The 27,190-nt window shown below is 41.6% G+C and overlaps 1 protein-coding gene and 1 pseudogene across 9 annotated transcripts in view; one reads left to right on the top strand and one right to left on the bottom strand.

The window, feature by feature from the left end:
• TOM1L2 (target of myb1 like 2 membrane trafficking protein) overlaps window positions 1-27,190 on the top strand; it is a 119,358-nt gene that overhangs the window by 31,096 nt on the left and 61,072 nt on the right. The gene's annotated exons all lie outside the window — the stretch shown is intronic.
• LOC107511048 lies at window positions 11,055-20,180 on the bottom strand (annotated as a pseudogene).

Genomic DNA, 27,190 nt, shown 5'->3' with positions numbered 1-27,190 from the left:
TTTATCAATTCATGACCTATTTTGTCAATATCTCTACCTATTCCCTCTCCTGGCCTATAATATTTTGAAGTAAATTCCCCAAATCATATTATTTTAGTCATATATTTCAGTGTGTATCTCTAAAAGAAAATGACCTCTTTTAAAAAATAACCTTAATAATATTATTGTACTTAAAAATTAATAATAAGTCCCTAATATTACATATTCAGTTAGTATTCAAACTTCTACTTGTCTCATAATGTTATATATATATTTTTAAGTTTGTTTGTTTGAATAGGATCTAATAAAGTCTGACATTATAATTAGTTGATATGTCTCTTATGTCTCTTTTAATCTATAGGCTCCTCCTTCATATTTATTTCATTGCAATTTATTTGTCGAAGAAACCAATCCGTAGAGTTTCCCAGTCTGGATTTTGCTAATTGCATCTCTGTGGTAGTATTTAACATGTTCATGTGTTCCTCTGTTCTCTGTATTTCATGTAAACTGGAAATTGGATCTATGGTCCAGTCAAATTTAGCTTTACTTTTTCGGCAAGACTACTTTAGAGGTGATGTATTTCTCTCTCGGAGGGACATCATGTCTCGTCTTTCCCAGCCATTGATGATCAGTGCTTAGATCCATTGATTCTTTAGAGATTGTAAAATGGTTTTCAAACTGGATTTTAATTACCTTGAGGGCCCGTTCCTCAGGATGCTTATCCCAGGGTGGACACAAAAAAAGACTTCAGTGAGAATTTGTACTAGTTACTGAATTCTTGCTTCTCTTAGACATCCTTACTCACTGATTGGTCCTTAAGTAATGGCCCTAAAAGAAAGAAAGGAAAGTAGGGAGAGAAGGAGGGAGGAAGGAAGGAAGGAAGGAAGGAAGGAAGGAAGGAAGGAAGGAAGGGAGGGAGGGAGGGAGGGAGGGAGGGAGGGAAGGAAAGGAGGGAGGAAGGGAGGGCGGGCTCTCCCTGGGAAGAGATATTAAATTGTCCCCTTGGCTCAGAAGCCACACCATGGGCTCAGTGCTCTTTGTGTTTTTTCCTTTAACCATCAGTCATTCTGAGAGCATTTGGTGTGTGGCATGATAGGAAGAGCACTGAGAGTGGTTGAGCAGCTGGGTGCTAACCTGGGATCTGCCAGGATCCCAGTGAACTCAGGCAGTGACCAGTCACAATCTATCTCAGAGACCTCTACATAGATGAGAGTTAAGGTTCCATTCAGCTCTAAAAGCCAGCTGCCAGTGTTTTGCCTGCTGTTAGTCTCAGCTCCAAAAGGCAGGCAGTGTAAGAGAGGGAAAAGTCACAACGGCAAGGGCTGGCCTCACTTTGCAAGGCTTGGGAAAGGTTTAGTTTTGTATTGAGTGAAAACAAATCATATAGAGACTGTTTACATATTAGAGTTCTTAATTTTATCATTTGCATCCCATTCCTGGGTCACTACATTAAGACTTACTGGTAGAATACTTGGATTCAGAAATCAGACAGAATTGAATCTAGTCCAGGTCCTGCTGCTATGCTGCTATCTGTGTATGTGTCTGGGCAAGTCATTAGCTTCTTTGAGGCTCACTTTCATAGTGTACTAAGCATGAGAATAAAAAGTGTCTAACTTCGTGTTATGGTGAGGATGAAATAATGAGATAAGGCACCTAGGTAGGATATTATAAGAAATCAGTAAGGTTAGATGGTAGTGTTTTACAATTATCTGTCTCCTGGAACGACTCCCTGCGCATTTATACATATGTAGGTAGAAGTGGAGTCTGGAGAGATTTGCAACCTCCTGGCTGTCTTGAGTTTCACAGGCTTCTTCCAGGGTGGCCCACCACTCCTTTCCCTAGTGGAAGTTTGAGTGACTCCTTTACTCTTATCCAGTGCTTCTCCTGGCAGTCATTTATTGTATGGAATATCCTAGTCAGATATAAGACTCTTGTCACCCTTATGTTTTGAGTGAAGAAGCCAGCTACTGGCCACTCCAGTGAAATTAAAGGCACACAGGGTCTCAGAGGTGGAAGGAGCCCCTTGGGTCACCAAGAGCAACATCTCTGGTAAAGCAGTCATCCCTTCTAGAGAGTCCTGCCAGGTGGCTACCAGCCCAGACCTATATATATACCTCCAGTGATGAGAAATTCATTGTCTCTCAGGCAGTACATTTATTTCACTGTTGGCCTCTTCTGCAGTTAAATAGAAAGGCCTTTCTTCATTTTATCTGGAATCTGCCTCTCTCTTATTTTCACTTGTCAGTTCTGGTGCTCTTTTCGTTGTACCACACTGCTATGGAAGGGGGTGATTTGGGAGCAGGGTAGTAATGTAGATGGAGCCTCTGCTCCTAGTGGCACTGAGTTCTAGAGAGAGCTCCCCAAAGCAGATATGCCACATAGCAAATCCCAGCCAAGCATGTGGCACTGCCTTTGTGTGGACATTGGTAGAGACCTTTCTGTAAGTGTCAGAAATGGGAGTATAATTCCCTATTAGGCAGTGTTAAATTCAGGTAGTTTGGTAAGACATGAAGGGGCCTGATTGGGGAACTGCCTTTAAGCTTAAGAGCTATGATTGGAGCCTAGTGTGAGGTGTTAACCTTTCCACATGCCCCCCTCCACTGTGCAGCTCTCTCAAATGTCTTTTGTTATGCTCCCACGTGAGTGGTGTTCACCCTTGCATTACTTAATGCCATTCATCCTTGCACTTTCCCATTCCTACAGCCAGCAGGAAAAGAGATTGCAACATGTAGGCTATGTGTCAATGCCTGGCAGTTTGTCAGCCTTAGAAAGCTGCTTGTGGGCTGAAAGCCCATGATACCAGCAGTGATGCAGAGCCTGCATTCCTTGGGCTCCTGGGAAATGCCCTCCTACAATGGTGACACAGAAAAGCAGGAAAGAATCTTCTTTTCACCTGTACCAGACCCACTTGCTAAAGATCTTTGGCCCTTACCATGCATACCTGTGAAATTCCCCTAATTCTGAATCCTTAATGGGACCAGATGGTTATTCATCAGGGGTGAATATGGACATACAGGTTGCCATTTCCTTGTTGGTCGACCCCTATCAAAGGCAACAGTAAAAATTCTAGTATTCCTCAATTATAGTGGAACGCCCATTCCAAAACCAGAGTAATAAATTAGGCTTTTTGACATTTCCGTGAGAGGAAGAGGTCATATTGTATAGCCTGTTTTGGGGTGACTAGATAACTCTGGGAATATGTACCAGGTATTACTCTCCTTTATCTTTGAGGTGCAGGCACAGATGGCCTCAGCTGGTCCTGATGTTTGTCACCACATCCTGTGCATCAGGAGGTCCTGAGTGGAAAGGTCACAGGAGGTCAGTGCTGCAGAGGACGAGAGGCCCATTTATTCTGTCTTAGCCCATGTGGTACAGGTAGCTTTAGAGCAAGACAGGAGAATTAGAAGAGGTTGAACCCCTGATAATTTGAAAAGCATGAAGAAATGTAGAGAAATAGAAAAAAATATTCATTATCCTACTACCCAGAGGTCACTGTTATAAACATTTTGCCATATTTCTTTCCTGTATTGTTAATGTATTTTTCTTTACAGAGATTATGCTATAAATATAATTTTGTGCTCTGTTTTTTTGTTCACTTAACATGATAAGCATTTTAAGTTAAAAAAAGTTTATAAATATAGTTTTTAAATGACTCCACAATGTTCCATCATGTGAATATATTGTAATTTACCACTTCCTTTATGTTGGGCATTTAGATTGTTTCTTTTTGGTTCTTTTTTCCTTTCAGTTATTATTAATGCAGTGATTAACATAGTAGGGCTTAAATCTTTGTCTGCATTTTAGATTATTTACTATAATAAATTCCTTTAAATAGAATTATCTTGTCAAAGGGTATGTTTATTTTTAAGATTACTACTCTCCAAAAAAAATGTGTATTGCTTTCTATTTGCTCAGCTTTATTGGGACCCAACCTGGGTTCTGACAGAGGGACTCATATGTGGAACAGAGTCGAAGAAGGCTTTCTTAAGAAGGGTTTTTAGGCCACATTCTGAAGGTGTTGAATGTTAACTAAGGTGGATGCACATGGGGATGGAGGGGAGAGACTGTCCTAGATACCCAGGCAGAGAAGCAGAATGTACAGATGCTCCAGAGTTGCTAATGAGCATGGACCTAGAGGAGCTGAGGCCAGAGGATGGAAAGGATGGAGTAAAATGGATAGGAACGGAAGGCAGGGCAGGAGCAGAATGTGGACTTTACTCTAACAGTAGTTGGCAACCATAAAGGGGCTTTAAGCAGGCCAGTTACCTGATGAGACTTGCATTTGAGAAAGGTTTATTCCGACTGCTAGGTAGAAGGTGGGTTGGACAGGGCAGGAAGGGATGCCGGGAGACTAGTTAGGACTGTTGCACAAGAAGGGTTTCTCAGACTGTTAAATTGATAGGAGATATTACATTTTATTGAAATTTCCATTTCTTTAATTCCTGCTGAGGTTGGATATTTTTATGTTGATTTTCCAACTGTATTTCATCATTTGTGACTTAACTCTATGTCCTAAAGGCTCTTGGAGCATTGAGGCACCATCATTGCAGACTTTAGAAATGGTGTGGTCAGACACATAAGTCAGCTTTGCATCGGAGCCTTTGGAGACCAGGCAAGGTGAGGTGATGCCCTGGATCCCTTCATCCTCTGCTCTCTCCAGTCCTACTAAAGTATCAGGACCACGTCCTTAGAAAGCACAACTCAACAAGCTCTGGACCTACTGACCTGAAAGAACAGTAAGAGTGGCTGTGGAGGTCACTTTTCTGCCATTAGATTTAGAGGAAGAGGCTCAGAGTGCAGCAACTTAATTTAAATCAGGGAGTCCTTGGTGATTGGAGCAGCTTTATTTTATTTTTCAAATTTATTTTTTATTTTTCAATTACAGTTTACATTCAATATTATATTAATTTCAGGTGTATAGCATAGTGGTTAGAAGTTTATATAACTTTTGAAGTGATCCTTCCATAAGTCTTGTACCCACTTGACACCATACATAGCTTCTACAATATTATTGACTCCATATTCCCGTGACTATTCTGTAACTGCCAATTTGTACCTCTTAATCCCTTCACTCCTCTCACTCAGTCTCCCAACCCTCCTTCCATCTGGTAACCATCAATTTTTTCTCCATATCCACGAGTTTTTCTATCTTGTTTGTTCATTTATTTTGTGTTTTTAGATTCCACACACAACTGAATCATATATCATTTGTCCTTCTCTGACTTATTTCACTTACTTGAGGTCCATCATGTTGTCATAATGATAAGATTCATTCTTTTTTATGGCCAAGTAATATTCCATTATATATACCAGTTCTTTATCCATTCATTTTTGATTAGAGCATTTAATCCATTTACATTTAAAGTAATTATTGGTAGGCATGTAGTTATTGCCATTTTATTTATTGTTTTTGTAATTCTTCTCTGTTCCTTATTCTCTTGTTCTCTTTTCTTGTATGTTGATGACTTTCCATAGTGTTGTGTTTGGATTCCTTTCTCTATTTCTTGTATATTTCTTACAGATTTTTGGTTTGTGGACAATGTGCATCATATCTACCAAGCTGTGTTATAGCAGTCTATTTTAAGTTGATTATTGCTTAAGTTCGAACACATTCAAAAATCACTACCATTTTTACTCACTCCTCCATGTTTATTTTTTGCCATTATTTTTTACTTCTTTCATGGATTAGTGTGTTTTCCTTAATTTACTGTTGTAATTACACATAATCGTCTTACTTTTGCCTTTTAACCTTTGTTCTAACTTTACTTGTTGATCCACTATTTTTGTTATGTGCTTATCTATTTCAGTGAAATTCTTTTTTCTTTGTGACATTTCCTTGTTAATATATATTTCTCCTTCTCCTCCCCTTTCTCTTCCCCTTCCTCCCCTTCCTCCTCCTCCCCCTCCTCTTTCTTCTTCGAGTCCCTTTAACATTTCTTGTAATACTGGTTTGGTGATGATGAACTCCTTCAGCTTTTTCTCACTGAGAAGCTCTTTATCTCTCTTTCAGTTTTAAATGACAGCCTTGCTAGGTAGAATAGTCTTGGTTGTAGGTCCTTGCTTTTTGTCACTTTGAATATTTGTGCCAGTCTCTTCTGGCCTGCAAAGTTTCTGCTGAAAAATCAAGTGACAGTCTTGTGGGAACTCCTTCAGGTAACTTGCTGCCTTTCCCTTGCTGCTTTTAGGATTCTCTCTTTGTCTTCAGCCTTTGCTATTTTAATTATAATGTGTCTTGGTGTGGCTCTACTTGGGTTCATCTTGTTTGGGACTCTGCACTTCTTGGACTTGTATGTCTATTTCCTTCACCAAGTTAGGGAAGTTTTCAGTCATTATTTCTTTGAATAGGTTCTCAGTCCCTTGCTTTCTCACTTTACCTTCTGGTACTCCTATGATGTGAATGTTGTTACACTGGTCGTTGTCCCAGAGGTCCCTTAAACTATCCTCATTTTTGGGGGGGGAGGGATTCTTTTTATTTTTGCTGTTCCAATTGGGTATTTACCGCTACCTTTTCTTCCAAATTGCTGATTCGATCCTCTGCTTCATTAATCTGCTGTTGATTCCATTGAACGTATTTTTCATTTCAGTTTTTGTATTTTTCATTTCTGAACTTTTTGTTTGTTTGTTTCCTATCTCTTTGTTGAAGTTCTTACTGAAATCATCTGTTCTTCCCCAAAGTTCATTGAGCATTCTTATAAACAGTGTTATGAATTTGCATCTGCTAGATTGCTTGCCTCCATTTAATTTAGTTCTTTTTCTGGAGTTTTGTCCTGTTCTTTCATTTGGGACATATTTCTTTGTCCCCTCATTTTGGCTGCCTTTCTCTGTTTGTTTCTATGTATTAGGTATATTTGCTATGTCTCCCAGTTTTATCAGAGTAGCCTTATGTCCTAGGTGTCCTGCAGGGCCCAATGGCACAGTCTCTCTGTTCACCTGAGCTGGGTGCTCCAGGGATGTCCCTTGTGTGGGTTGTGTGTGCTCTCCTGTTGTGGTTGAGCCTTGATTGTTGTTGGCACATCAGTGGGTGGGAATGACTCTCAAGCTGACTGGCTGTGATGACTGGCTGTGACTTCAGTGGATAAGCTATTGTGCAGGAGCTGAATCCATGAAGAGGATTTGCTTTAGTGGGACTCTGGTGTCTGCCAAGTCCACCCTTTGCATGTGTCATTTGTGGCACTAATTGGGTTGTGCTCTGTGTGGTCTGAAGCTAGCCACCAAATGTGTTTGCTCTGGGGCCTCTTGAGAGGGCCTCTAGTGCAGGCTAAGGTCAGCTGCAGCCCATGCCCAGCTTGGGGCCTCCTGGTAGGAGCTACAAAGTGATCTGTAGTTGGTAGCTGCCTGCGTTGAGCTTGGCGGCACCTGAGAGTGGTTATGCTGCAAACAGAGGCCAGTTGCTATTAGTGCTGGGCTTGGGGCCACTTAGCAAGAGATACAGGGTATGCCAAGGCCAGCTGCTGCTTGTTTGGGGTTGTGAACCTTTGAGAGATTTTAGAAAAGTCTGCAGTGCAGGTTCAGGCTGGCTGCTTGTGTGTACTAGACTTTGAAAGAAGTTTGGGCAGGATGCATGAATTGGGTGGGGTAAGGTCTAAGGGAATCACCAGGATGGAGCAAAAGTATTAGCCAGGTTGATGGAGATTCACATTTGGCTCTTACCTGCACTTGCAGGCTATGTATGTTCCTCAATAAAGGAACAATGGTGCCTGCCAGCATTTTAGTCCAGGAGAAGAGCTACCTCTTTAGCCCTCACCCTGAAGCCAAACAATTCAGTTCTTTCCTATTAGTCCCTGGTGCTTTTCAAATTCCTGTCCCTTCTCTGGAGCTTAGGGCAAGTGTTTGTAAGTGAGTCTGTGCTGTGACCCTTTAAAAGGACACCTGGGTCTACAGAAGCCCTTTGTCTCACCAGATAGAATCCCTGGTAGTTTTCATAGCCAGGTGTTATGGGGACCCCTCTTCCAGGCACTGATGCCCCAGGTTGGGGCTCCTGGAGTGGTGCTGGAACCTCTGCAGTGATAATAACCTTCTTGATTCTTAACTACCACACATGAGTGTGAGACTGTTTTTGCATCTTTCCCCCTCTTACCAGTCTCAATGTGGCTTTTTTTTATATCCTTAGTTATAGGTGTTCTATTCATCTAGTCTTCAGGTGGTTTACAAGGGTAGTTATTCCATAATTTAGTTGTAATTTTGATGTGGTCATGGGAAGTGAGCATAGCATTTACCTACTCTGGCATCTTGACCTGGGGCAGCTTTGTTTTAAAAGAAGCTCAGCCAAAGCTGGTTATTGAAAGTAGTCCATAAGCATTTGCTAGAGTGAAAAAGATGAGTAGAGAATACAGTCTTCGGTGTGAAGTTACCTCCCCAGACCTGACTCACAGTTCAGCTGCTTCCCCAAAGTTAACAGCATCCGACTTGTAGATCTTGCCTATGAATATATGTATTAACTTGCTTATTTGATAGCCACATAGGCTTCCTGAGTTAAGTGCAGGCAGGGGTTTGCCAAAAATGTACTCTGGTTGGAAAAAGTTTTCTTGATAGTTGGCTGCTTGCCATGCTGCAGAGTCTTATGCATTTTGGTTCCTCTCATAGGGTGGCTTTGTATGCAGTGCACATGGTACCCTGAGTTTCAGCCTAATTGCTCTGTGCAGGGTAGCTGAGTATAGTATGGTGGCTGAGTAATGAATCCACATTTCTCTTTGCAGCTTCTCAATTAGAAAATCACAGGGACCTTGAGCCTGCTTTTCACTTGAGAGTGTTTTCCTCTGCTAAATCTAGATGGCTTCAGATTTTTAAAATGCTGCTTTCGTAGCTGGCAGCCTTGTCATGGTGCCCTACATACATGGTTATGCCTTTGCTTTAGCTGAAGTCCTCCTTAGTTGCCATTTAATTTTACACAAAGATCAGATAAGATATGACATAAGGTTGGATAAGCTGGGCTACCAGAAGCCTTCCAAAAATTATTATATGATTCCTGATGACAAATGTATAGGTCGACACTTTTTTTTTTTTTAATTATAAACTGGTTCTATATATTTTGTACAAATTTTTGGAAAGTTACCCTCCTTTTTCAACAAAACCAAAATTAAATAAGACATAATTACTCTCACCTCTAAGCTATTTACCACTGCTATTGTATTGGAATTAGCTTTCCAGGCTTTTCTTTTTTGCATAGGTATATACTTTTTAATATAAAAATATGTGCTATTTTTATCTTGACTTTTCCCCCCACTTCAGTGTGATGAACACTTGCCCACCAAAACATTTTTTTACCTTAGCCAGTAGCCAAATGTCTTCAGAGTGCAAGCAAGCCATTCTAGGCAGTATGTCACCTTGTGGGATAATGCTGTCATCTCAATTAGGGTCTTATAGCTTCAGGTTTTGGGTCCCAAATCACATTCTTTAAATATTGTCATAGGTAGCAGATCATCATCTTTTGAAATGTAGCTTTGATTTTTAAAACAAGCCAATAATTTTTCACACCCTACAGTCATGTGCTGGGCGAGACCAAATTTGAGATGTGGTTATAGCAAATAAGGTTAAGTTTTTCTGGGCAACTTGTGTTTGATTGGACAACTATAATGGCTGCACTAGGCTGAACACTTGAAAGACAGATGTAACTGCTGCATAAGCTTTGTAAGTGTGGCAGTGGTCCTCAAACCTTAGGGACTGAGGAGAACATCAGAATCTGCTGAGAAGCTTGATCAAAATGCCCATGAGGCCCAGATTAATAAGGGTACAGGGGAGAGAAGGTCTGAGGGGGACATGAACTTATCTGTAATTGTAGTAGACACCGCTCATTTCCTACCCAATATCTGTGCCTCATTTCTCCTTGATTTTGTTTGTGGTGGCTATGTGCCCAGCTAAAAAATTCTCTTACACAATCTCCCTTGCAGCTAGGAGTGACCGTAGGACACAGTTCTGGCCTATGAGATGGAGGCATAAGCCACTAGGGAGAACACCTTTTCATAAATAAAATGGCAAAACCCTTTGGTCCTCTTGCCGTCTTCTGCCTGTTTCATGGACTCTGCCTGCTAAAGCAGCAGCAGCCTTACACTTATAGGGGTAGAAGCCACAGGCCAATAATGACAGAGCAAGACAACGAGATCCGGGATCCTTCATGTAGTCCTCGAGCGGCTGTTTCAACTCTGCACTGCCTGCCTTTAGCATTCTTCTTGTTCCATGAGAAAAATAACCCATCTGTTGAAGTGACTGTTAGGTTTTTTAATTGCTTGCAGCTGAATGCAATCATAACTGATAAGGCAATGTTTTAATATTTTACAAGGGGGAAATGTATTTACATATTGTGTAATTAAAAATGAAAAATAATTTAAATCCACACAGATTTCTGGGCCTCATATCAGACTCACTGAAACAGAATCTTTGGGGATGGGACTCACATATCTGTGTTTTAAACAAACTCTCCAGATGATTCTAATGCACAATAAAATGTGAGAATCATTTCCATGTGCATTAATGTTATTATACCTATTTTATATATGAGAACATGAGTCCCAAGTAGGTTAAACAACTTTACTCAACATCTCTAAGTGATATTTGCATCCAATACTGTCTAGTTCCAAAGTGCACCCTGCACCCTCCCACCCCAGGGAGGCTCTGGCTTTTCCTCCCACAACACAGCCATGCTACTTCTGAAGGGAACTCCAAAATCCAAGATTCAAAACTGTTTTGGCACAGGTTCACATTACTGTCCAAGGACAGCATCGCTGCAATGCATGTACCCCAAGAAATGAAGAGATATATGTTTTCTGGCATGTTTGTTAAAAAGCAGGTTCATAAGTTCCTGGACTTGTCTTCTGCCTTTGAAACAAAAGTTGTGGTTTTTTTTTGACTTTTTAAAATCACTTTATTAACTTCACAGTATGCAATGAGCATCTTTCCATGCAATAGGTAAAACTCTCCTGCTGACAGAAACTTACATATTCAGTCAAAACACAGCATTTTATTAGAAGCTGGTAATAGGAGACCCATGGGGAACAAGTTTGCAATGAAGATACATCACAAACATGGAAGTCTAGGAAGCAGGTGTGTCTTCCTATTAATTTCAGGGAAAACATCAGCATTCAAGGCATATGGCAAAACTCATCATGATAGTCCTAGTGAGGGGGTCAGTGCTAACTGCCTGCAGACTATGACTCAACTACTTTTCCCTCAGCTCTCACATGAGTTGTTTCTTCTCCTCCCCAAGCCTTTCCATATTCTTTTCTCCCATCCTTGCTTGTGGCTCTCCAAGCCTCTGAATCATATCCCATCTATACTGCAGGATGGGCTGCCTAATACAGAACCGCCTACGATTTTCTCTAAGCACAGTATTCACCAGATCCAAAGGGAGGGCCAAGGGCTCTCCTTTATTAGCATCTTTCTTCTTTTCATCCTTTTTTTCATTTTTCTAGTTGTCATTTTCCATGTGGAGATTTTTTTTCTGCTTGTTCCTCTTTGGATGCTGTTGCTCCTAGGAGACAAGAGAAGGAACTGGGCCTGTCCTTGCTGTCTCCTCCTCTCACTCTCAGTGAGTACAGCACCAGGGGACACTTGGACCCGCAGACCTGCTCCTCTTTTGCCCCCACCTCCTACTCCTGGGGCTGCCTCTGGCCTGTATGCCCTCAGGGTTACGGGAACCTGATACGGAGAAGGGAACAATTAAAGGCTGTGAAACAAAAGTTCTTTGAAATTAGTTATTTTCCATAGACTTTCTAGGGTTAAGTCACTTAAGAATTACTAGAACATCTCACCCATGAAAGGTGATTATGGTTGTTTTATGACTATGGAAGACATATAGCTCTTAAGTGCTAAAGTAGTCTCCTGTGAGTTATTAGAACTCTGCAGTATTCATGTTATACCAAATTAGCCATCAAGGGCTGATAGATTTTATCTGTAGTTCACAAAGGCATTGGTCAGTGCTATACATTCATAACAATTAAATACACACCACCTTGCCTAGAATAGGATCTTTGGGTAAGGTGGCCACCTTAGGTTATAATAATGTGATTCGCGTGGGTATTTGGAGACCTGTAGAATAAGATTAACTTTCTGTGGGGAAGGGGATCTTTACTGTGTGAAATAGGAGGTCAGTGTACTTGACCCTCAAGGGGCTGGCAGGATTGTATGGATAAAGTGTGGCCTGGGAGTTAGAAGTTCTGTGTGCCAGACTGGGGTCTGGCATGAAGCCACTGCATGTCAGGATCTCTTACGTAATTCCACATAGTCAGACTTTTAGACTTCACTCTGTTATTGCGGTCCTCCTGTGTATAAAGCATTCTGAGAGATGCTTTACTAAATTGCCTTGAAGGATCTCCTTTTCTGGTAGGGGAGAGAAGACAGATATCCAAGTCTCTGCAATAGCCGATATTGCCACTCCTATTTCTCCCGAGGGTTGTTATGTGCCTGGTCCTGTGCCAGGCCTTTAAAGATGTTTACTTAATTCTTACAAAAGCTTTGCAAGGTATAGGTATTATTATTACTGTTATGTATATGTAGAAACTGAGGGTCTGAAAGATTTCATTACTTGCTCAGGGTCACACAGCCAGTAAACAGCAGAATCAAGTTTGAGTTCAGGTCAGTCTGGCTCCAAATATCCTGAACCTCTGTGTGATTTTGCCTTCATGGTGCTCTGCCCCTGTGTGGTGGCAGGGACTTGGAAAATATAGAAGGACACCTCTTTTGAATGGGAGAATTGAAGAAATCTTTGTAGAAGAGGCAGTATATTTAAAGAGTTTAGGGTAACTAAAGATAAGAATGAGAAGGCTGGGGTATGCTCTGAGAATAAGGAGGACTCTGGTTAGATTGAAATGCATATTTCCTTGAGAGGATGGAGAAGGGCAGGAAGAAGGAAATGAAGCTGGGAAAGTAACTGAGACAAATTGTGAAGGGTACTCAATGTCGGGCGAAGTTATAGGAAGAACATTTTGCATTTTATGTAAAACTGTTTGAAAATGTTATCTATTGTGCTGTTCATTATTCCTTAATATAAAAATGACTGCAATAAATTCATCTTAAAACTTAGCCTCAGGAAAAAAAATTTCTCCCCCTCCTAGTGCAATGTCTTTTAGTCTGCTTTTAATCAGAAAGTGAGGACTGTGGAACTCATTGTCTTTTCCTCTTTGCCAAGGCTACTGCGAAGCCCAGGCTTGATTTAATGTCTAATTGTACTAACTGTCTTATCGCCCTGGTTCTCAGTAAAAAAAAATTTCTCCTTTTATTCCGTGTATTTTCTAGTCTTCCTTTTACTTTATTTTATTTGCCTTGGGTACAAATAATTATTAAAAACTTCTATAAATTCTTTTTGGAAGTAGGTAGGATATCTTTTAAATATATTTTCATGCTTTATAAGAAGAAACTTTGACTGATTCTTGTACTACCAATAAGGGGCTGGAACAGGGCAGTGATATGATCAAAGCTTTTTTTGGCATATTGATGAACTGCTTGCAAGAGACCACTGGGAAGGGCATTTTACCTCTTGAACAAGGTATGGAATTACTCTAGGAATCCCTGGAGTCGTGGAGGGGCCTGCCAGGTGTGTGTCTGCCATGGGGGCTCTCTGAAGCCCTCCTTGCTCCTACCAAGTTTGAAATCATGTCCTTCACATGCAGACTACCTTTTCTTTCATCTTCATAGTAGTCTCTGATTTGGTCATTTTCTAGAACCACTTAGACCACTTTTTTTGGCTCTTACCAGGAAAATGGACTAAAGATTCTAAGTTGGCAATTCTCTATATTCCCCTTTCTGGATTATTTAATGCAACCCTCAATAAAATGACTCTGCATGACAAGTAGAGTGTCAGCATCCCAGACCAACAGGAAGAAGCTGCCTCATGGTCTGATGGTCTTGAGGATGTCAACCTTGGCAGTCTCCCTTCTGAAGACCCAGAGCAGGGTGTCTTAGGTAGAGTGCCCTTGCCTCCCTCCGCATGCTCAAACATGGGCTCTGTTTCTATGCTAGTAGTCTTCATGAAGTCACAGGGTCCTCCCCTGAGCCACTGCATATCACTTTCTGTTGGCACCTCACATATTGCAGCTGCATTGCTGCTGCGAAAATTCATGTGTTTTTAGCTTTTAAAGTATTCTTATTAAAGCAGCAGCTAAAGCACCTGAGATGTTCTAGGGTAAGAATGGTATCTGACACAGGTCAGGGGTTCATGAAGAACCTTTTGAAAGTGTGTGCAGAATTGTGTGTGTGTGCACTTTTCTGGAAAGGTCTTACTGGATTCTCAAAAGGAATATATTCTTCCTTTAACATTTTATCCCAAAAGAGTTAAGAACCATTGCTCTAAAAAATGACCTTCTTTGGCTTTCTTCCTGACATTCTTGAATATCCGTATCAAACCACTTTCCTCAAAGCCTGCAGCTCAAAGCAGCTCTAAGCAGCAGGGACACAGAGACATCCAGACATCCAAACATCCAGCATGGGAGATCAGTACTGGAGGGTGGTGGCGTTGGCTGTGCAGCCACCTGCAGAAGCCCTTTAAATTCAAGTACAGTTTCCAGTGTGGATGGGCAGTTCTTGTCTTCCCAGCCCGGAGCTGTCCAGCTTTTATGTTTCCCAGCTGCACTCTTTGCTCTTGCCCTTCGCCACTGCGCCAGCCACTGAGAGCAGCCATGCAGTGTGTTTCCCTTTCAAGTGGCCGAGTAAAGGCCCATTCTCCAAGCTGTACTTGGGGAATATCTCCAGACTTGGTATTAGAACCATAGCAAAAACAAGCTCCCAAAACAAAATTAGATTTTTCTGTGGTCCAGTGAGGATCTGGACTGGGAGTCGTTTGATTTTATTTTGCCTTGCTCTCTTCCCAAGCCCACGATTGCAAAAACACTTTGTGAATCAGAAATGGAAGCATTGTTCTCTGGTAATCACTGAGGAATGTCTTTCCTGAACTGCTGCAGTGGGTATGAATAGCTCTACAGAAAAAAAAGCAAAACAAAACCTAAGACATTGACAACAGCTATTTATATTCTATTCTGTTTAACAAGCTTTGTTGAATACCTACTACGTGCTGGTAGAATTCTTGTCTGTCAGGGAAGGCTGGTTCATGAGGAGCTATTACACTGCAGTAGGGGCTGTAAGAGAATCGGCAATCAAGGGCTGTGGGTCCCAGAAGAGCACAATTAATTCAGCTGGTATATGCATGCGCACGCAAGGGCGGTCAAGGCCTCGCTGAGAGGAGGCAGTGGAGCTGAGAGTTAAAGGAAGAATGTAGTCTCCTGTGTTCTCTTTTGACCCTTTTCATTATGTGAGCATGCATTTTTTACCTTGTGGTGATTGGTATGCACATAATGTTTTATGCTGCCAGTTTTTCACTTAGCATTCCTATACCAATTCCCACCTAGTGATTTGGCCAAAGTATTTATCATTTTTTAAAGCCATAGAGCGTTTTTTGTTTGTTTGTTTGTTTTTTACCTTATCGATGAGCCCTGGTTGCTTAGCTATCCTCTCATTTGTAGGGATTAACAGAGTTTTTCCCAAATACACATCTTTGCAGAATCAGCTCTCCCCTTCCCCCTGACTTATTCCTTAGGGGCATACTACTGGGTCAAAGTTATGAATGGTTTTACTCCTTTCCTACTGAATGCTTTTTTTCTTCTTATTATGGAAAATATCAAACATAATCAAAAGGAGAAAGATTGCTATGATGAACTCTCATTTTTTATCAGCAAGTTTCAACAATTATCCAAACTCATGGCAGCTTTAGTTCATCTACAGTGCCGTGCACTTCTATCCTAGTTTATTTTTTAATAAACCCAAGACATCATATAATTTCATCTATAAATATCCAAGTGTGTATTTCTAAAGGATAAGGAATCCTTTAAAAAGTATAACCATAGCTTCATTATCACATCTAAAAAATTAACTGTAATTCTTAATATGATAAAATATTTAGTCATCTAACTAAAGTTTAAGATTTCCAGTGTTTTCTGTGGCCATCCTCAGGAGGTTGGTTGTTTACACCATTGTGTTCTCTAGGGATGGTTTCATTAGCATATCATCCCTAGGTTGGGAATTCTTTACAGGGAAGGGTATGCTGCCTACAGGTCCTGGCCTCAGAGAGGGAAGGAGAGAGGGAGGCCTCTACCTGTGGCCTCTGCTACTTGCTCCCTGTGGTTTATGCTGCAGGAGGTGGTGGATACTGTCTACCCATTGCTCAGATTTTCTTGGGTAAACCTGGCTGTGCCAATATATCCACACACTGTTTGACTTGGCGCGATGTATGGAAAATATCACACTCCTCCCTTTTGATTCCACTTCATTGAAGAATGAAGTATCATGATGCTATTTCTTTAGTGCTGAAGACGCTGGATAGAAACTATGATCTTTCTACAGTAAAAATACCAAGATGCTAGGAAAATGCGCATTCCCACTGGAGTTTAATCATCTTATTTGCATGTTTACCTTGGCAAGTTTTGTTTGGTATTGTTCAAGGTGACCCAGCTAGAACGACTGTTTAAAGTCACATTGTCATTAATAAGTTATACAACCTGTGTATGATAAGTCTGTTAGCTCCAAATATTGTACAAGTAGGAATACATGCTTGTGTTGGGTCTCTTTTTCCTATTTAAATATGGTTGCATTTAAATGTAATCTCCCTGTTTGTTCTCACTGTTGATATTCCTAATCTTTCTGTTGATGGATAGGAGTAAATTCCCAGATGATTCACAACTCTGTTGTTTGTGGCTTTGGAATGCAAATCACATATGTATATTACATCTGCATCTCCCCCTGCGGCAGCCTGGACTGGCTCTCAGTTTAGTCCTCTTTGACTAGCTGGGTATTGTATCAGGTGGCAAAAAATCAAATCATGGGTGTAACCCACACCAGGACAAGGAGTTAATACTAAGGCCTGGTTAGGATAAAAATGCTTTTTTAAAAATATTGGGGTTAGAAGGCTTTTATCCTTATGGAAAATAGTCTTTATAGTCAAAAGGTTTTTTACTTTACAAAAGGTTCAGGACAGCCTTTGCCCTGTGCCTAGCTATTTTTGATGAAAGAATTAAATAACTGGATTATAGCTTTGATTTTGAGTTTTATATTTTATTCCTGGTTTTTATAATATACCCTTTAAAGATTTGCTTCTAAACCAAATACTTTAACACATTGATTATTTTCACTTTTTAATATTTCTCTTCCAGGCATTATCCATGTGCATCTATTTTTTTAAAAAAGACAATTTTGTGTCTTGTTTGTTTTTACATCATTACAAAATGTTTCTATATGTTTTAATGATAATTTATAATGGCTATATAATATTCCATTGAGTTGTTATCTATACCATAATTTACTTAGGCATCACTTTTCTATTTCATATTTGAGAAGTTTTAAGAATTTTAAATAATACTATATATAATACTATATTGAACATGTATGTAGTTTTCCCCCTTTTTTTAACAGCTTTATTGAGATGTAATTCACCCATTTAAAGTGTAGTATATTCACAGAGTTATGCAACCATCACTACAGTCAATTTTAGAACATTTTTATCACCCCATACTCGTTAGCAATCACCTGACTCTAGGCAACCACTAATCTACTTTGTATCCATAGATTTGTCTAATTTGGACATTTTCTATTAATAGAATCATAAACCTGTGGTATTTTTTTTCCCATTTAAAATATTGTGATAAAATGTACGTAACAAAAATTACCATTTTAGCCATTTTTAAGTGTATAGTTCAGTGGCATTAAGTACATTCAAAAGTTGTACAACCATCACCACTATCTACCTCTGGAACTTTTTCATCCTCCCAAACTGAAATTCCTTACCCATTCAACACTAATTCCCAACTCTCCTCCCTCAGCCCCTGTCAAGACCCTTCTACTTTCTGTCACTATGAGTCTGACTGCTTTGTATACCTAGCATAAATACAGTCATACAGTACTTGTCCTTTTGTGTTTGGCTGGTTTCACTTCGCATATGTTTTCAAAGTTCATTCATGTTGCCACATGTATCAGAATTTCATTCCTTTTTATTGCCAAATACTATTCCATTGTATGGATGTACCATATTTTGTTTATCTATTCATCAGTTGATGGACATTTCATTGTTTCAACTTTTTCACTATTAGAATTTTTGTGTGGACATATGTTTTCATGTCTTTTAGGTATGTATACCTGTGAATGGAATTGCCAGGTTGGGTAATATTTTTCTTAGCAAGAATTTTTTAAGCTGAGTTCCAAAGAAATTATTAAGTTAAAGGATAAGAACCTTTTATTGCATGATATTTGATATCTATTGCCTAAGTTGTTTTTTCAATGTGTTCTTAAATGTATGCTACCTTCAATAATGCAATGTTCTGGTTTCACTGTAACCCTCCCAGCAGTGGGTATTATTATTTTTTTAAGTATTAAGAGTAAGAATTTAACTTCGTTGTTTTAACGTTGGTGTTTTCTATTATTATTTGCCATTCTTTCTAAGACTTGGCCTTTGGATGGGAAAACCAGCTAATATTTGAGCTTTACTCTGATGGGCTGCTTTTGACTGCTCCCCACAAATGCCTTTGAATACTACAAAGGCTATGATGGTGGCAAGGAGAATGTTTCTCTTTACCTAGTTCTGAAAGACAGATCTTGGCAGGAGTTGTCAAAGCACTCTGGCTTTGCTGAGCACAGCAGGTATGAGCCCTGGGGAATTTTTGGAATGTTTTCTCCAGGCTTGGAATTTTATAATTGCTCTTTGAGGCAGAAAGGAGACCTTCCTTTTTAGACTGGTTCATGGTGATATGATGCCTGTGATCCCCGGCTGGTCTGGTAGGCTGATTTGGTGCCTGATAAACAGCCTGGTGATGGTCCCGTCTGCCCATACTCTAGGAAGGACTTAGGGTGGCATCTGCATTCTCTGTCTGAAGGCTGTGGTAAAAGCTGTGGAGACAGTCATCTTTCCTTTTGCCTTCCCCACGTGAATTCAGTCTTTCCGGAGGCCCAATTCGCATATGCATGTGTTAAGAATTGTAATTCATTTTTATTGCACACTCACCATGTGCCAGATTCCCTGTTTTGTGCTTTATGTCACTAATTCATTTTACCTTTTTAACCATTCTGTTAAGGAGCTCTGACTATTTTGCCTATTTTATAGATGACTAAACTGAAATTCAGAGGTTAAGAAATCTGCCCAGGGTCAAATGACCTTGGACTGACCCCTAGTGCATCAAATTCAAAACCATGCCCTTGACCAAGTGCTGTCCTGTCTCCCTTTTTCACTGAGCAGTTTTGATAACCTGCCCCTGCTTCCTGCTTGTAGTCTCTGCACTCCAGTACAGCCCCCACGCTGTTACCAGAGTGATCTGTCTCAAACATAAATACTGTCGTCACTCCTGTTGGAAAGCCCCTTCCATTGGCTCCTGCAGAAAACCCGACTCCTTACAGAAAATGAAAGGACTCTCCCCAGCTGGCCTCCTCTCACTGCTTCCCTTCACCATATCCTAGCATTTCCATCTCAGCCCTGGCAGGCCTTCAGATCTCTGCTTAGCCAGTTTCTACTGCCTGTGAGGCTCCTCTCCGCTTCATCCAAATTGCTGCTCTTCCATTTTACCGGGTCCTTTCCTTAGCTTTTACAAACCCTTCCCCTCCCTCTCTTCAGCATGATTAACTATCCCTCTGTCATGTGTTGGCCCTTGAGGTTTTTTTTTTTTTTTTAACCGTAGGCTCCTACTATAACATTGTGTACTAGCCGCTTGTTTGCAGGTCTCCTGCCTGGGACTTCCTTAAGGGTAGAGGCTCCGTTTTGCTTATTTTTCAGTCCCACCCTAGCACAGTGCCTGGCAGGGGACAGCCTCTCAATTAAAGTTTTATACTGAACTTGGAAGCCTTTGGATGACCTTGCCTGTTCCCCCACCCCGAGCACTGGCATTCCAGTCTCCTCTGAGTCTGTATGTCTCTGTAATCAGGAGCAGCTGGAACAAGGGCTGGTGCTAGGGCAGTGCACAGTTAAATTTGTAGGCACACCTCTCTTCTCTCAGAGTGCACATGAGCAAGGTGAACAGCCTCCAAGAGGCACTCTGGGGAAAGAAGAAAATTGGCAGCATATCCACTTTGCTTTAATGCAGCTCTAACCTGAGCACCAGCTCCCAGGGGACCTTTTATCTTCCCAGTCAACTGGCCCACCTGCCTGGCTGTTAGAGAGCAACCGCTGGGCTGGGACAACCCACTGGCACCATCCTGTTGGCCTGGGCCTGGCTCCTGCAGGGGCCCCTCCTCCAGTTGCCCATTGTCATCCCAGCCCTAAATCTGTGTCTCTCCCCAACTCCTCTCTCACATACTTATTTACTCCACACATAAAATATTCCATTAAGTACAAAGATGGGAATACATCAAACAAGTGGCTCTACTTGTAGAGAACACACCCCGAATGCATTTTAAATTTGTGGATTCCCCTCAAGGGAATTTCAGTTAAAAAAGGACTTGGATCAGCAGCCTCGGGCCTGTGTGGCTAACAAGCTTCTATTTTCTCTGTTGTTTGGCTGGCCTGAAGGGCTTCTTTGTTTGGGGAGTGGGAGGATGTGGTGTCCTAATTTGGCTGTGTGGAATTGTGGCTCACACAGAACTGCCCTTTGGAACTGAGTGCTCCAGACCAGAGAATAAGTTAGTAGTGATTTTGTGAATTTGTTGGTCTTTAAAGAAAATAGAAAATTAAAAAGGGGAGAGGTCAAGAAGCTGCCAGTGGAGAGCGAGCAGCAACACTATCTTCCCTTCTCCCCACACATGCCTTATTTCCATAGGTCCAGGAAATGTGACATCTGTTTTGAGTAACTTATGGGGAATCTTCTTACTAGATGGCCTCTGAGACACTGGCTTTTTGACATTTATATTCCTCAGGAAATTGTGCTGTGGCTGTTTCTTCATCTTGCAGGTAGGTCAAGCCCTTTGGGGGCTTCCTTCCAGTATGGAAGCCCTTGTGCTTCTTCCGGGCATGGAGCTCTCTGGCTCGGAAACCCAGAAATCAGAAAAGCTGGAGACATTTGCAAGATCCGAGGGCATTGAATCTGCTGGGCATAGCTTGTGGGTGGCTATTTACCTGTAGGTGGCAGTGGTGACACAGGAATGCTTAAGGCGGGCGCTGAGGGGAATGCTGGCAGAAGAACCCTGTTCAGAAGACCTGTAGTAATAATAAAAGTAATAGTGATGATTATGGCCTATGGAGCAATGTTATTTTGTGTTAGAGGCTTTGTCAAGTGCTTTATGTGTGTTATTGAATTTACTCTCACAACTGTGTGTAAGAAAAGTGCTATTAGTAGTGCATTTTACAGATGACAGAAAGGGTTAGAGAAGTCAAGTTACTGGTTTGGGGTCACACAATAATTGGCAGAACTAAGACCAAACAAAGTCTGAGTTCAAACCCCCTTGCTCATACTTTCAACTGTGATGCCCATTTCTCCTGCTTCTGAGTCCAAAAGGAAAATGCAGAGACAACTGTGAGCCCATTTCTGATCTCACCAGACTGCCCAATGCCTGTTACCCAGGGACTTCAGAGTGCTTACACTCATCATTTCATTTCTAAAGGGCTCTTGTCAGCATAAGGTTGGGCACTCCTGAGGAAATGAAGATGTCCTGCCTTCGGGCAGCTTCAGGTTTAGATATGGAATATACTCATGGCTCATTAAGCCAGAAAGATTGGAAGGACCTCTCAGAACAAGCTTAGTCCTTGCATGGACTATACTTTCAGGTGCCCATGCCTATCAGAAGGCATCACTTGGGGATGGTATCAAAGGAGGCTCTGGAGAAGAGATAGGATTGAAACTAAGCATGGACAGGTAGGCTGGAGTGAAGGCTTTCTAACCAGAAAGAAGTCTGAGGTTATTTCCTCAGGTCTAGAAGTAGAGACACAGGACCCTTGGCCTGCAGAGCCTTCCAGATCCTGATATGGTTCCCGCTTTCACCTTCCATCAGATAACCTATTTTTCTGTAGAATAAGGACTCAGATACATCTTTTCTTCAGCTTTGTTTACTTTCACAGTGTATGATGAGGTTTTGTAAAAATATACATGTAAGCCCAAGGATACTCACTTTCATCACTTCTATTCAACACGGTATTGGAAGTTCTAGCAAGAGCAATTAAGGAGGAAAAAGAAAGAAATGGCATCCAAATGGGAAAGAAAGAAGTAAAATTATCTTTGTTTGATGGTGGCATGACCTTATATGTAGAAAACCCTAAACATTTTATGAAAAAAAAAGAAAAACCTGTTAGAACTAACAAATCCAGCAAAGTTGCAAAATACAAAATAAACACTCAAAAATCAGCTGTGTTTGTATAAACTAATAATGAACAATCCAAAAAGGAAATTAAGAAAACAATTCTAATAGCATCTAAAAGAATAAATTCCCTAGGAATTAACCAAGGAGGTAAGACTTGTATACCGAAAGCTATAACACATTGCTGAAATTAAAGAAGACATAAATAAATGGAAAGACATCCCGTATTTAAGGATTGGAAGGCTTATTATTTTTAAGATGACAATACTACTCACAGTGATTTATAGATTCAATGCAATCCCAATCCAAGTCCCACCAATGTTTTTTTGCAGAAATAGAAAAAGCCATTCTAAAATTCAGTGGAATCTCAAGTGACTCCAAATAGCCAAAACAACGTTGAAAAAGGACAAAGTTGGAGGACTCACACTTCCTGATTTCAAAACTTACAGTAATCAAAATAGTGTGGTATTGGCATAAGGATGGTCATATGAACCAATGGAATGGAATAAAGAGCTTGGAAACAAACTCTCCTGTTTATGGTCAATTGATTTTTAAAAGGATGCAAAGACCATTCAAGCAGGAAAGGATAGTCTTCAACAAATGGTTCTGGGAAAGCTGGATATCCACATGCAAAAGGATGAAGTTGGACCCTTACCTTAAAATGGTAAATTTTATGTATATTTTACCACAGAATCACACACATACACAAAGAAAGATTGCATAGCCCAACATCCTATCAGAGTATAGTGGGGGAGTAAGAGTATGGGGGCACAGGTTGATATTAGACATCGTTTGGGCTGTTACCTCATTTGACAGAAAACCTATGGCTGAAGAAGAAAAAGGGATAAATAGTTCAAGAGCTTGGGATTGTCAGTGGCAGAGCCAGAACTAGAACCAGGGTCACTTGATTCCCCTGTCCTCCTCTTGGCCGTGAGTTCCTTGAGGGCTGGAACTAGGTCTGTCTTGCCTTCTACTCTGTCCCCAGTGTCCAGCACTTGGTAGCTGTGTAGTTAGTTCATTTGTGTCTTTTGGATGACTGTGGTGGCATTCCTTCCCCTGAGTTAGGGTTCTCATTCCCTGCTGCACATTAAGCCACCTGGGGAGCTTGTAGAGCATGTCATTACCTGGGCTTTGTGCCCCAGAGGTTCTGATTGGAAGGTATGGGGTGAGGTCCAGGGAAGGATATTTTTTAAAGGCTTTCTGGTAATTCTAACCTGCAGTCAAGGTTGAGAACCACTACTCTATATCATGCCTTCCCACAGTAGTCTCTCCAGCTGGGGGTGAGGGGCAGAGGCTTAGTAGCTTCCTCTAGAACTTCACACAGTCTCTGGCTGGTTCATTCTGGCTTCTCTTGTCCTGTGTGCTCTGCTTACAGAGGCATGTCAAAGTGTGTGTGTGGGAGCTGCCATTAATTTCCTCCCAGCTACTCGGCACCAGGGCACAGGTATCAAAGCCATGGTTGTCCGCTCTTCTAGATCAGGCTAGACTGTATCATAACCAACTGCCTATCTGCCTCTCCAATTATACTGACCTCTTAAGTCAGGGTCTTAACTATCTCACTGTCTTCAGCTCCAGGGATAATGCATGGCACATCCCACCTCAGGCCCTTGAGTAAATGTCATGGGGACCATGGGTTTAATTTCACCTTAAAGTTACAGGGAAAGCTGCCTATCTGATCTGCAGGCTGGTCAGATTTTATTTTGTATACCTTCTTCTGGCCCTGTTTTCTTCCCTTTAAGAGGGATGAGGGAGGAGTAGTAGGGACTGCTGTCATAGGAAGGGACATCCTATGAAGTAGGATGTATTTGGAATTCATTCTCTTGTCTCCACAGTGGAAGAGAAGCAGCTGCAATTAACTGTCTTGAAGCATGTTAGGAATCTGAAGCAATAGGCAATAATAGTTTTGTGTAGAACGTCGGAGTTGATTTTTCTTTCCACCTGACAGGTAGATGCAAACCGGCCTCACTAGCATATAGTAATCCAGAATGTTCACCTCACATTATTGGCGCATGATAGCAGATGAGCTTCCTGCCCATCCAAACCCTTTTTTCTTTTTTTCTCTACATCTGGCACAAAGTAACCCTGAATGCCATTCCTTTGTGCCAGCACCTCTGGGCTCCTGCCCACAGCCTTGATGGCTGGAGAGGTAGATAATTTGGCTACTTTTTCTCCATTCTCATGAAAGGATGTTACTGAATGCAAAATGCTAAAATCAGCCCTCTTTTGCCTTCTGGTGCTGGCTGCTTCTGAAGTCACTATATTTAACATCAAAGTGTAAAAAGCAGCAGCCAAGAAAGCAAGCCATGGGGTTGTAAAACTCCTCCCATCAGGACTGCCTAGGATTTCAGACTGGGAGCGGGTGGGGGGAGGGAGTGCAGGAAAACCATGCCTGAGAGAGCACTATCACTACTGTCAGGGATGAGGCTTCAGGGCATCCTGGCCCTCATCCTACACCAGGCTGGAGGCAACTATTCTAAGTGGAGAAAATGTCATGGCAACAGCATCAGGATGACATACTCTCTTGCACTGAATGTTTAATGGGAATCGTGTCTCCCTCTGCCCAGCTTTACTCTACCCTGCTCAGCCCTACCCAGCCCTTTGCAGCCCTGCTCTGTTGAGCTCTGCTCAGCCCTGCCCAGTCCTGTTTTACCCCTGACCAACAGCATATCACCAAGACCTCTGAGAGGTCAGCCCTTTGCAACCAGGGTCACTGGTGTTTTAATTTTTATCCATCCCAAGGGCTGGTTGGTAGGAATGACTTGCCTCATTGCTCCCTGGAATACTGTGTTACTGCTGTTGCACCAGGATTTATTTTAGGTTTTGACAATTATATGACCAAAGAAATGAGATTAAAGTTTGTTTCCTCTGGCCTGGGGACAGGACCAAGTGAGGGAGCCTCTACTGAGTGGCTGCAGTTCCAGGAGCAATCAGATACAACTTTGTTCCCATTGCTGGGAACTGTTTTATGAAGAGAGAAAAATAAGAACTGGTTTGAACTCCTTTGTCGGCCTTACTTCCCTCATCTGTTTCAGCAGATATCCACAGTCGTGTTTGTGTGGCATTTCCAGAAGAATGAAAGGAACGAAGCATTCTTTTGGGGTCGGTTCTTTATAATCAAAACAAGTATATATCTTGTAGCTTGAAAACTCAGAATCCCAATAATTGAATAGAATGCACTGACCCCGAGGATAAGTTATCATGCCTTTGAACCTCTTCCTGGTATTCTTAGAGGAAGGAAGAGGGTGAATATAAGGTTAATGGATTCTGCTGCTAAACTGAACTTAGAAATGAGGTTTCATTGATTTAATATTTCCTCTATTAAGCCTCCCAAGACAGTGTCCCTTGTGGCCCTACCAAAATACAATCTTGGTACTTTCTTTCCGTTGAGAGTCTATGCTGCAGCTCTGGCTGTGACTGGGACAGATAAGTGCAGGATGGCCCTTTTAGCCAGCTGGCATCTCCCCTCTCTGGCTTAGAAGGGTAGCAAGCCAAGGTCCTGCAGGCAGAGCTGCTTTATTAGGATTGGCCTCTTCCTGAGGAGACTGCTGAATTTGTGGTCACAGATACTCCCCTGCTGTGTGTGACCCCAGAAGTGAGTCACCTTGTCTGGATATGCCCCTTGAAGCGGGAAAGGGCTGTTCAGAGACATTGTGACAAGTAGAGGAGGGGACTGGAGGCACAGATCATTTCATCTACACACCTACCTGCTCAGGAACCTCTGGCCTGAGGTTCCTGCAGCCTCCCAGACAGTTGGGGCCTCTCTGGCCTCTAGACGAAGCCCTCAAGGGGAAGACAACACACTGTTGCCTATTGTTAGATACTGTCACCTGCCGCCCCTGTCTGCCTTCCTGTAGCCTCTGCCCTCAGTTTTTTTTTTTTTTTTTCTCTAGGTTAGATTGGTGCTTTGAGCTATTCTTCCTGGGTGCCTACCCCTATATTTACCCTTCCCACCCTGTCTGCCCCCACCCCTGTCACCCTCGTGGCTCTCATTTCCCCTATAGACCCAGCAGTGTTACTTACTGGCTTTGTGATGTGGCCTCTCTTTCACGTGCATACAGTGGGTGGGGGAAGGGGGTAGTGTTTCTGGAGCCTGACTCTGATGTGGGTTCTTATCCTTTCTCTCCCTCACTGCATATGCACTTAACTCCTCTTTCAGGTAGACATCAAATACTGCCTCTGTCCCTGCCAGACTGGACCATCTGTAGACTTGGGTTAAGGTTCCACAAATTTGGGAGTCTTCCCAGTACCCTGCCCAGTCCACTGCAGGCATGGAATTCGCCCGAGGCAGATCACCATTTGTGGGTGGGTTTGCTTCTATGAGTTAAAGAGTCTTTGGGTGCCAAGGTGATGAATAAAGAGTGAAACTTGGGGATATATGTTTTTTGGTAAAAATTAAAACAATGAGGCTTTTTAATGCAAGCTGAGGGCTGTTGCACAAATGTTTTGAGCAGTAGCTATATTGTTGGAGTGCGTTGTCACTGCTTGTAAGTACAGCCTTTGTTTGAGTGTGCCAGTTCTAGTATGTTATGTAAAAAACAAGTGTCGCTTCTCCGTATCTACATCCAGTAAAACAAGGACACTTACAGCATGTACAGAGATCATCTGTTTTATGATTCAAGTATCAGTGTGAGTATCCCTCTCATGAATTGTATAGTTAGGATAGGGCAGGTTTAGAATTCATCTAAGATATCAACTTCAAATCCGAACTCTGCCTTTGCTAGCAGCTGGGGCAGTATCAGGCAAATGCCTAGGCTCCAGAGAGACCTGAGATTGAGTGTCAGTACCACCAATTCAATTATGTGATCCTGGCTAAGTATCCAACCTTTCAGAACTTCATTTCTTTCTTTTTAAATATGGGAAGAAATAATGTCAACCTTAGTAGGTCCTTTTTTTTAATTAAAAAAAAATTTAAATTGTGTTAAAATCATAAGAGTTACCATCTTAATGATTTTTAAGTGTTAAGTAATTCACATTGCTGTATAACCAGTCTCCAGAATTTTTGCTTCTTGTAAAACTCAAACTCTGTACC

Source organism: Rousettus aegyptiacus, unplaced genomic scaffold (genome assembly GCF_014176215.1).
Source record: "Rousettus aegyptiacus isolate mRouAeg1 unplaced genomic scaffold, mRouAeg1.p scaffold_m13_p_6, whole genome shotgun sequence".
Lineage (NCBI taxonomy): Eukaryota > Metazoa > Chordata > Mammalia > Chiroptera > Pteropodidae > Rousettus > Rousettus aegyptiacus.
Note: the sequence above shows the minus strand (reverse complement) of the source record. Positions and strands in the feature narration are given on the sequence as shown.